The sequence below is a fragment of the Amblyomma americanum genome, chromosome 2, assembly GCF_052857255.1.
Source record: "Amblyomma americanum isolate KBUSLIRL-KWMA chromosome 2, ASM5285725v1, whole genome shotgun sequence".
Classification (NCBI taxonomy): domain Eukaryota; kingdom Metazoa; phylum Arthropoda; class Arachnida; order Ixodida; family Ixodidae; genus Amblyomma; species Amblyomma americanum.
This window is the reverse complement of record NC_135498.1, coordinates 51,181,041-51,192,775: the sequence shown is the minus strand read 5'-3', so window position 1 is coordinate 51,192,775 and position 11,735 is coordinate 51,181,041.

Below are 11,735 nucleotides of genomic sequence, written 5' to 3'. Positions count from 1 at the left end.
AGGATTTAACGCTCAGCGCATACTAGTAACGTGTACCTTTTCGTGTTGCGCTAACCTGGGAGACTGACGTATTACTAACGTATTTATTTGTTCCGGCTGATTAACAGATGTTTTATTTTAAAATTCGATTTGCTGAGGGCGCTCTACGGCAGACAAAAATGTGCTTTACGCATGTTTTGTAACTATGGGTTGTTGTTTTTTTTCTAAATGCAAGAGCATCAAAAGCTGAATTGTGGGGGGAAAATGCGTCGTTTTACATAAAATTCGCCCATTGGCTCCAGGGAAGTGACGTCATTTCCAGTAAATGCGATTACGATCACGATGGTGGATTGTTTTTATGACGCAAGTGCGTGTGTTGTCAAAGAGCGCCATGGCCCACATTGTTTTCGTGTACTCAAGGTGAAATCGAGGACCCATTTCTTAATCATTTCCGCATAAAGAAGCCGAGCACCGAGCAAGAGGAAAGCCATACTTCTCCGCTAGTATGTCTCCGGTATGCTAAAAACTTCTTATAGACGTTTGCTAAAAACGTTTTATAGACGTCTTACAGACGTTTTTACCATACCGGAGACGTATACTAGCGGAGACATATAACGGTTTACCGGTCGACTTCTGCGCACGCGCAGTGACATGTGTGGCAGCCAGCCGGGCCACTGCTCATGCGCAAGAGTCGTCATTAAACCTTTATACGTCTCCGCTAGTACGTCTCCGGTATGCTAAAAACTTCTTATAGACGGTTGCTAAAAACGCTAAAAACGTCTGCTAAAAACGCCTTATAGACGTTTTTACTAAAGCGGAGACGTACTTGCGTAGACATATACTGGTTTACTGGACCACTTCTGCGCACGCGCAGTGACGTGTGGCAGCCAGCCGGGGCCATTGCTCATGCGCAAGAGTCGTCCATTTAACCTTTATGCGTCTCCGCTAGTACGTCTCCGGTATGCTAAAAACTGTTTATAGACGTTTGCTAAAAACGTCTGCTAAAAACGCCTTATAGACGTATATAAGACGTCTTATAGACGTTTTTACTAAAGTGGAGACGTACACTAGCGGAGACATTTAACGGTTTACCGGACGACTTCTGCGCGCGCGCAGTGACATGTGTGGCAGCAGCTGGGGCCACTGCGCATGCGCCAAGAGTCGTCCATTAAACCTTTATACGTCTCCGGTATGCTAAATACTTTTTTATAGACGTTTGCTAAAACGCCTTATAGACGTCTATAAGACGTCTTATAGACGTTTTTACTAAAGCGGAGACGTACTTGCGTAGACATATACCGGTTTACCGGACGACTTCTGCGCACGCGCAGTGACATGTGTGGCAGCCAGCCGGGGCCACTGCGCATGCGCAAGAGTCGTCCATTAAACCTTTATACACCTCCGCTAGTACGTCTCCGGTATGCTAAAAGGGCACGCGCTGTGACAGGTACGCGTTTAATTTTACGGGGCACCCTCCTGCCACATGCGCTTACACAGCACAGGCATTCGGTTATTATCCGGGATACATCTACGCTATAGCACGTCTCCGCTGTACACATACATACATACATACATACATACATACATACATACATACATACATACATACATACATACATACATACATACATACATACATACATACATACATACATACATACATACATACATACATACATACATACATACATACATACATACATACATACATACATACAAGTTTTATATGCTAAGTCTCTCTATTATGCACGAGGACCTCCGTTCGTACCAGAGTAAACTATGCTTTGTTTCTCTTGTCCCCGACTTCGTGTGAGAAGTTACTGTTAGCCACACAGCGCCCGCTTTCGCTCACACACGCGCTCTCTTCCAAGCTCCTGTCCCCCTTTCCATCGGAATCAGTGCGCTTCGCTGCCTGCGATTTCTTTCGGCCCGTCTCGGGTTTTCCCCGGATTGTGTGAGCCGCGCTTCGAGAGACGCCGTTCCTTCTTCAGCTGTCGTGGAGCAGCGGTAGCAGTAAAAGTGTTTGTCGATAAATTAAGGAATGAAAGGCACCGAGCGATGCGAAGCGATTCCGCGAAAGAGCTTTCCGATAAATTGCCATCTCGGCGGGTGCTTTCGCCTCTCACGTCTTCCGTTTCAACTTTAATCGTATATCCACTGTGATTTACTTTTTTTTTCTTTCGTGTGGTTTTCACTTTTTTCTGCCTGGGCTTTTACCAACTGCTTGACGGAGGCTAAGGAAGGCGCGTTGCCTACGACAATACATGGACGGATGAGCGACGCCATTAGCAGCCAGAAACGTGGTGGAACTTCAAAGCGGTGTCATGGTAGTATACCAGCAACGGCAGTACGTCTAATACGTCGAAATAAAGATGAAAGTAGGCCACTTTCGGCCGCAGCACTACACATTGTGGTTGTAAACAGTGAAACAGTACAACAGTGAAGAGTGAAACAGTATGGTTGTAAACAGCGATTGTAAAAACGAAGGATTCGTAGTATACCCTGTTCTTTAAACTGTTCCGCCACCAAGGCAAATGCGTTAGCGGGGCAAAAATTTGTTTCATACGGCAGTCCTCTTTCACTTATTCCTTCCTTTCCCCGTCAGCAGAAAGAAAGAAAGAAAGAAAGAAAGAAAGAAAGAAAGAAAGAAAGAAGAAGAAGAAATAGAAAAATGAACGAGTAAGTAGTCTGTAGCTGCTTGTTTCGTCAGAGCCCTGAAAACATGCTTACGTTAGCCCCTCCGCGCCAAAATAACGTTACCGCACTGCTTTTTTTCTTAACATGCTCGCATCGATCGCTGTGCTCACACGCTAAGTGGATGCTTGTTGTGTGCGCCTCTGTGCCTGTGGTAGGGGTAGTAAGCCGGAAAAAAAGAAGTAGGAGGTTACAAATAATCCCGTAATCTGTCTCAATCGATGCCGTGTGAGAGAGCGTGTTGTTGACCGGGGCACCGGCACGGGCGGCAGCTTTACCTGTAAAGAGCTGCCATTCCACGCCTAATAATGTACGTACTACTGGGGACAAAAGTTTCTGGAACGCGATTTATAGGAAAAATGTTTATTGGAGCTCACCTGGCTACCCAGTCGCCTGATATTGTATGAAGGCATTATAGGCTTAAATGCTCCTTCCTCTCTTCACAATATCAGGCGACTACTGATAGGGAGGCAGAGCTACTATAAACGTTCTTCCTAGAACTCGCGTCCCATATACTTTTGTCCCCAGTAGTAGTTAGCAAAACAATCGCTGAGTATATATAAGGTCCCCTCTCACTGAGAGGGGCCGTATAATAGAAAGCAAGCCAATTATAAACATACATTCCTTGGACGAACAGCTCGAAAAGTTGGCCCCTGTGTCAGTCCGCCGCTGCGTCGACGTATAAACCACGCCAACTATGCTCCTACGCTCATTCACTGTTTAGTGGCGTCCAACCTTAACGATGACTGGAAAGCGAGACAAACAGTAGTGTTTGCTTTATTAAGGGAACGTGTTTCTCGTCGCACAGTGTGAACGAATATACTGCGTGCTGCAGCGCGCTGAAAGGCCGACGGGAATCGGTAGCTTCGAGCACGGCGTCAAATCGCTGTGTGCTTCCGTGCCTTGTGTCGAGGCACGTATGTGTAATTCTTTACAGGTAATACACCGGATGCCGAGAAATTGTGAATCGAACGTGAGTAGGAAGCAGTGAATCGGTCCGATTGGTTCTGCGCTTGAAGGAAACAGTCGCGTCGCGGCGTCTGTTCACTGTCTGCGTAGCTTGTGGCTGCGAACTGAGGGAGACAGGTGGGGGATCGTTTTGGGGAGAGCGGTTGTTAAAAAAAATAAAGCAAGAGTTAAAGAACTCGAAGCAAAGGAGAGCAGGGGCGAACACAAACTGCAGAAAGCCGCCGTCCCTGTTACGAACGCTCAGCCAAGCGATCTTTATGAAGGAGACGGGGCATATTGTTTCCGATTCTCGAATCTAACCGAGATGTCGGGTGAAAAAAAAAGGGGGGGGGGGGAGCGGAGAAAGGAAGAAACATGGAGAAACGGGGAAGAAAACAAAACCGAAACTATGCGCTACAGCAGCGCTCGCAAAAGTTTCCCTGCGCGCGCGTGTGTGCACTCCGAAGAAAGTGGCGACGAAAACTCGGTAGAGGAGGAGAGGACGTAGGGAACTCAAACGAGGCCGAGGGAAGTGGTTGGGTGAGGGGGGGAAAAGGAGCAATAAAATGGCGATCGAAAACAACAGTCAGCCGCGCGGCCGGTCCGAATCGATTCGCGCGCCATAGCAATGCGGGTAGCGGCAGCAGCAGCAGCGGCACAAGTTCTGGGTATGCGCGCGCGGCACAGCGCCGTGAGAGAACAAAAACGAGCAGCGACAGCGGCGGCAGTGCGGGCAGGGCCGGCCGCTTCATTTGCGTACAAAGTGCTCGCTTGTCCACGGAAGCGCGCCAAAGCAGTTGGGAGGGGGGGGGCTGCGCTTTCTTCCGCTCGGCGGAGCGCGCGCGCTGTGTAGCTGCCTCCGCCACGAGGTGGGCGCCTTTTCCCCTGACGCTGTTTACGCGTGCGTTTTGTGTGCGCTCGTGGAAGAAGGAGGGGAGCTACCCATTGCGTTTGGTGGCTGCCCATCGAGCCGCGTTGCGAGGTGTACGCGCCGACGACGCGTGGTACACGGGAACGCCGAGCAAACGTTGCCCGCGTGCCAGAAGGCACCAAGCTAGCTATGTGCAGCTCCGGAGACGTGACAGCACGCGATGCTGTTTCCTTTATTGTGGTGCGTCATCGCTGTCTTGGTGCGAAATTGCGGAGAGTTTACACGCGTGCAGCCATCTGCGTTGTGTTCGCAGGTAAACGCTATAGAAGTCTTTGCCGTGGCCTATAATAATAATTAATAATTGGTTTTTTGGGGAAAGGAAATGGGCGCAGTATCCGTCTCATATATCGTTGGACACCTGAGCCGCGCCGTAAAGGAAGGGTAAAGGAGGGAGTGAAAGAAGAAAGAAAGAGAGGTGCCGTATTGGAGGGCTCCGGAATAATTTCGACCACCTGGGGATCTCTAACGTGCACTGACATCGCACAGCAGTGGCCTCTCTGATCAAGTTTGTGTGCGAGAAAGAAAGAAAGAAAGAAAGAAAGAAAGAAAGAAATAAAGAAAGAAAGAAAGAAAGAAAGGGAATGGCAAATTAGACCCTGAACGTGGGCGAGCATTCGGGGGGGGGGGGGGGGGGGGGGGTAAAGGGTGAGACTTTTATAGCTGGCGACATCGCTGTCAGTCCATCGCCCCATTTTGCGAAGAGATCACATCGTCTTCACGTGACCAGCGAAGCGGCGTTGCGATGGAATCCATCGGCTTTTGCACCAGACTTCCCAGAGATCTCATGATGGTACTCGCCATGAAATGACGTCATCACGTAGAAAGGTCACCCGACAATTGGTCATAGGTCACATGACTTGTTTTAATTGCTTTTAAACGTTTATTGCGTCGTGAGACGGCCTTCGTAACCTGGTTATTCAACCCGACCTCCCCACCGAACACATTCTCTTGTCACATATTCTTCCACATAGTCTTTATACGTTCCTTTTCTCGTGCCAGAAAATGTGAACACCGGCAAAATTTTCTTGCCCCCCCCTCTCGTTTAGCTTTCACGTCCAGTGCATGAAGCGAACAGGGTGCTCAGTGGCGAACGCGGTTCAAACGCGTGCAAAAGCGAGCGGTGTCTTTTTCGCGGAGTCGCCGGAGGATTCGCAATTAGCGACGGAGGTCCGCGCGTGTCGGGAAAGTAGAGCGTGCGTTTTGACTCGCTGTCTCGTTCTTCCCGGCAGTTTCCCTTAACAGCGTCTCCAGAGATGTAATTAAGGGACGCTTTCTGCCAGACTGAGCGTCTCGAGTCGCGGAGGAGAATAGCTGGGCACTCTGTTGCAGGCACGGACTGCAGATAGCCCTTCTTTTTCAGCGCGGCTTTACGTTCTTTTTTTCCCCTTTGTTTCTTTTTTTCCTCCCGAGAAGGACAAAAGAAACCCCCGTGCGTGCGGCGGTGGTCCTTGTCGCGTACCGCACGTGGAGGTTAAGGAAGACAGAGACTCTTTGAGAACAACAAAAAAAAACCCAAGCCGTCGTGTTTTGCTATGCAGCGAGTGCAGTAAAGAACTGGAGCTCAGGATTCATCGACTTACGAATTAAGCTCGCGTGTTTGTTTGACTTTTATATGCACGGTCGTTATATGCCTGGGTACGCGGAAGCAGTGAGACGATGTACGAGTCAAAAAGCGTTATAATTGATTTGACGAAGAAAGTAATTGAAAAATATAAAAGACAAAGTTCATTTTGGGTATGTTTTCTGAGCTTCCCGGGGATTCAAAAAAAATAATCAAGAAACCTGCGAATGGACGTGTCAGCTCTGATTTGTGGGTAGCCGTCATGGCACGACGTGCCAAGCTGGCGGAGGTGTAAAATCCATTAAAGGGCAACCGCCGAGGTTTTAGAACTTGACGAGCTTAAAGGGGTCGAATGGGTGAAGCTTGCAGGTTAAGCATGCGAAGTTCGTCTGAGCTACTAGCTTCGGAAATGAAGAAGTAATCGCCGGTTAAAATAGCGACGGCCTTCAAGCTTCTCCGCAGCGCACAACGCCAAGCCGGGGGCGCATGATGACGTCATCTACGCTAGCGGTACATTCACTGCGCGTAGCTTTGAAGGAAGAAAAGCAATACCACCGAAGGCATGCAAAGCACGCTGAGCGTTGTCTGGCGGCTTCCAACGACGCACAGCAGGGTGTGGTTGACGGCAGCGGAAATTTGGAATCTTACCGTCCGTGACGTCACGTCGAGCTTCCCCGCACTCTTCTGGTGCTGTGAGGAGAAGCCTGAATTTTATTCGCCGATTACGTCGCCATTTCAAACGCTAGTTGCCCCTTAAGAGTTGAGGAGAAGGGAATGGTCACTTTCATCACTTTCTACTATTACAAGAGAAGTATCGTGGCGTCGACATTGTTTGAGTTTAGACTGCAAGAGAATGCATGCCAGGTCGTCGGTTATTTACTGTGGCATCGCAACAGAGCCTGCACTGCATGTTGCGTCAGTTGGAGCTTCATCATCTCTTGAGGCTACACATACAACTCCAGCCAATTGTTGCTCTTGGTAAAAAAAATGTACTCCGTCACGCAACACGCTGCTATATAACCGGACATTGTGCTGCTGAGAGAGGAATATGCGCTGCAGCACGCACTAAGTTGCATCTCTCTGCCCTTGTCTTCAGGAGAGTGCACTCGAACCATCTCAGAACTGTCTGTGCACGCCGCCTTGTCGAGGTTGCTAGTAGAAAGGGAGAGGGGGTATGTGCGTTGGGACGCGCTGGTGGGGGCCCCGAAAACGCCAGGCGTTGTCGATATCGTCCTTACAATCTCTGTAAGAATTAACGTCGAACTCAAAATCAGTGGAAAGGCAGAACTGCGGCAGACGCATTGGTCGGTTTTAGAACAGCATATGCACGCTTACGCACGCTGACCGCAAGCATTTCGCGGGACCTTACGCTGTTTGTCACACCTGAAAGTTCAGCTATAGTAGAAGATTGGTATAGTTGGTGACTCTGGGCTCAGTCTGCGAAGAGACAGTCATCTCCTGTGTGAGTGCCCTGTCTTTGTGAACGAAAGACGTCAGCTGAGTTGTGCTGTGGACCGCCTCGATCCTCGCCCTTTCACAGAGGACAAGATCCTCGGTCCGTGGCCTACAACAGTTGACTGCCGTGAAGGCTTACAAGGCACTGTTTTGTTTCTTACTGACGACTGCCTTGATTGACAGATTGTGACCGTGTTTCCAGTTCCTTCCCTCTTCCCTTTTTAATCCCCTCATTCCCTTCCGCAGTGCAGGGTAGCCAACCGGAAGCCTTTCTGGTTAACATCCCTGCCTTTCCCCCTCTCCTTGTCTATCTATCTGGGTCACGGTCCGTGGCGTCCTGCATTACTCCTCTAGCCAATCACAACAGTGAACGAAACCAGCCTTCTAATGTTTGACTTTATTAAGCAGGACAGGTATCAGATCCTATAGTTTATAATTTTTTTTTTCGTGTGAGTAGCTTCTTGTTTAACTAACAATAAAGGCTTTAACGATGGACTACTTGCTGTGTACTATGTTCTGTATGCTGTGTACTAACAACGTTCGTCGCAGTCATAGCAACGATACCCTGCGAAGCAGTTCTCCAGCTTGTTGTCAGATTTTTACATTTTCTTTTGTTTGTATAGCTTTTCTTGACGAAAAAGGCCGGCATGGAACCACCCTCGTTGTCAATAATTACAGATTAAAGTTTCTCCAAGCAGACTCTTATATACTTTGACTTCTTCTCACTAGATGGCACAACTGTGTGTACTCCCACTGTAGGGACGCTAAGCCACGGCAAACTAAAAATTGTCGTGTTTGCGCCGTTTAAACAGCTCACGCAACGCAGTTAGCGATGCGCCTAACCGTAATTGCCTATAACCCTTCGGGAAGACGAGTAGCGTTTTTTTTTTGTTTTTGTTTTCAGCGTGAGAGCGCGTTGCTGAGTACATTTCAAATGAAATCTCCGATCCACAAAGCGCGGTCAAAAAACACCCGCGATAGTTTCGACGAAAATTGTTCACGAAAATCTGGGGGGTGTCGTACGCTATACCTTCCACGTCCGGTGAGGGCATAGCGCAACGCTATAAAATAATAAATAAATAAATAAATGAAGCTAGAGCCTTATCCCGCACGAAAAATACTTACCGCAAAGCGGCCTAGTGCTGCCCCTGCAGTGTTTATGACACCCCGCTGGGGTATTTGGGACCCGTACATTCGGGCGGCGCACGGCGAGTCCCCGACTGGTGCGCCCTTATCGGCGGGCCAGTGCGATAAGCGCAGCGCTGCTAGGGCCCTCTTAAAACGTCCCGGCGCGGCGTATATGCCAGCAGCGGCCGCCAGGCGCTCGGTTTACTGGATTAGTTTGAACGCGTCCGGCCCGCGCTCGCTCGTAAGGTGACTTGTTTGGCCGCTGCCGAGTCTTATCGCGTTAGTAAACTCGTCAAACCGGCGGTAATTGGTGCTTTTCGCGCCCGGTGTGTGGCGCGCACCGCGCGGGCTGTTCTGTGGGCTACGGCAGCGTCGTCGTTGCTTGCCACGGAAGTGGGCTGTCGCTTTTCCGTATAGGAGAGCGATACCAGACCGTGGCGTCCTCCGGTGGTGGAATTTACGGCTCGTGGCGTGGTCCAGTTTGACGTCATCCAGTCGTTAATTTGACCCGCGGCCTTCTTGGATTCTAGTGACAGCAATCTTAAGGTGCAGTCATGGTGGTTGGAGGAGAGAGGGAAGGGGCCGAAAAATATGAACTGTTGCTCCTCCTCTTCGCGTATGTACAACTGTCGAACATTTTTTCGGGTTTTAGTACAGGTGTCAGTACAAAAGCTTTAGTCCAGTCCCGTGTTTTGCCTTCGAGCTTGTGTTCGGCAGTACCCCGGGATCTAGACCAAGCACCTCTTTCTGGCGTTTCTGGTTCCACCTGGCCACTGCTACGGCCCACTGAGGGAAATTTGCCAGTCCGTAGGCGTTGGTTATACTCAAATCATTCGTAATCAACCGGTTGACAGCTTAAACGGAATGAAACAATTACAAGATAAAGTTGGGAAAGAGGGGGGAGAAACCGATTGAAAGTAACAATGCACATCCGCACGTGGTTATAACTGTACTACGCGTCGCGCTCGTAATGAGAAGCCGCCGCTCATTTATTCACTGAAAACAACCGCCACTCAAACGAATCATTGTAAGCGCAAGGAAAACTAAACCAAGGCCAAAAGTAATAACCCCGACTCACGTGGAATAAATTAGACAGCCGTAGGGACGGGGAGGGGGGGGGGGGGGGAGGCGTGTATTTCAGCTGCCGTTTGTAACATTGAATTCGGCGTGAGGTTTCACTCAGGAAGATTGAAGAGCTCTATTTATGAGTTGCTTCTTTATAGTTCTTCCACATTCGGCAAATGCGGTTGGTGTATACGCACGGGGCTTATACCGTGAGGGAAAATTGCGCGCTTTTCCCCACTCGAGCATTAATTAGCGACTCGAATGGAAGCGAGACATTCGGGAAACATGTGTGCGTCTTGTCCTTAAGGGGAAGTATATTTAACCCACTTCAATCCCCTTTGTTCCTGCTTTTTGCCCAGTATGTTATGTAAAACGATGTTCCGCGCGTTTTGCTCACTGCGAGTAAAAACTTTTGTATTCATTACTATTATTTTTGTAGGAAAACGTGATCGAAACCACGCTTCTAAAAATGAAAAAAAAAAGCGACCGCATGACTGCTGGGAGGTCGAGGAAATTCGGGAAATCTGAAATGGCGCGTTTCACAAGAAGAGGAACCGAGTTCTGTTAACTTCAACAGCGTTTCTCAGTGGTTTTAGACGTTCCGTCCATTCTCCCATTTGACGAATTCTCTGTACGGTTGGAGCCGAAGAAGATTTGGCGAAATCGACTTCCTTGCGAGAGCGGCACGCGGAACGAATTTCGTTCGAAGAAACGGTTTAAAGGAGAGAAGAGATTGGGTTCATCGCTCATACGGGCGTGCCGCCGCCTTTGTTGAAGAGGTCGAACGGGATGCACGATCCGCAAGGGTGGTCTAGATACTATTGGGAAATATACTACTCGGGGCCATCTGTGCATGCGCGGATGGCGCCTCTCAGAAGAGGATTACTTGCAGAGGACAAAGGCCTAGCTGTCCAACTATAACCTCGATCTTAGACCCCCTTGTCTCACGTCAGTCACCGGTTACCTCATTCTAGCTAGTTTTCTATAGTCCCCCATCCTCTTCCATGCTTATGGTGTTCCTAGGGCCGCGGCACATTATGTGCACAGGGTTCCAAACGTTTCTAGAATAAAATCTCTGCCTTTTTCAGCAGACCACCAATTACTTGGTCTCCTGCCGCTTTCTGATTTGTAATTGCTTGTAAGAATAGTGCATCTAGTTATGTGTTAACTGCCTACACTCTCAGCATGAATACGCCTTTGTGGAAGTAACAAAGGGAGTAAAGGGTCCTATAGTGCACTGCCTTTTATAAAACGTAGTGCGCTGTAGGGCAGCTCAGTGCCCTTTTATTCCCGTCTGTTTAGAGCGCGCATCATGTGAGGTCAGCAAACACGACGCGGAAAAGTGCAGGCAGCGCTTTCGAGGCCAGAGCCCCAAGCCAAGCCAAGAGTATAGTAGGTCTGGAATAGGCGCTCGGTCCGAATGGGCGAGTACAACTTGTGGGAGTGCGTAGTACACTCTAAACACGAGTACGCCTACGTTAGATTTAAAAGGGAGCATGATGTCCTCTAGCGCAATCCATTTTATAAAAGGGAGTGCGCTTGCTCTCATTTTACTCCTTTCTGTTTAGAGTGTAGGGTCGCCTGTCTGCACAGAAGTCCCGGAAGCGGGCAATGGCGCGTATAACCCGGATCTCATTTTGAGGGATAATTTAGAAAAGTTTCGGCATGAGTTCGACTTCGGTTTCGGCGTCGTCACTGCCACGGTTTCGGGATTAAGTACGCCTGAGCTTGCCGATTATCGGTGCTAAAAAGCTTTTCACGCCGGGAAGAAAAAGATGTGCATTGCTTTCCTTCTTTCGCGCACTGTCTTGTTGTCGCTGCTTATACACAGTAGCGACTAGTACTATGCATTGGTTGTCGCAAACAGCTTGGTGTCCGCAGCATTCGTCGAGCGCTTATCCCAGTGAAAACATGGGCGGTTTTCGCGCCAGTGTTGTCATCCGAACACGTAGTTTGCACTTCTTTAGCAGCAGC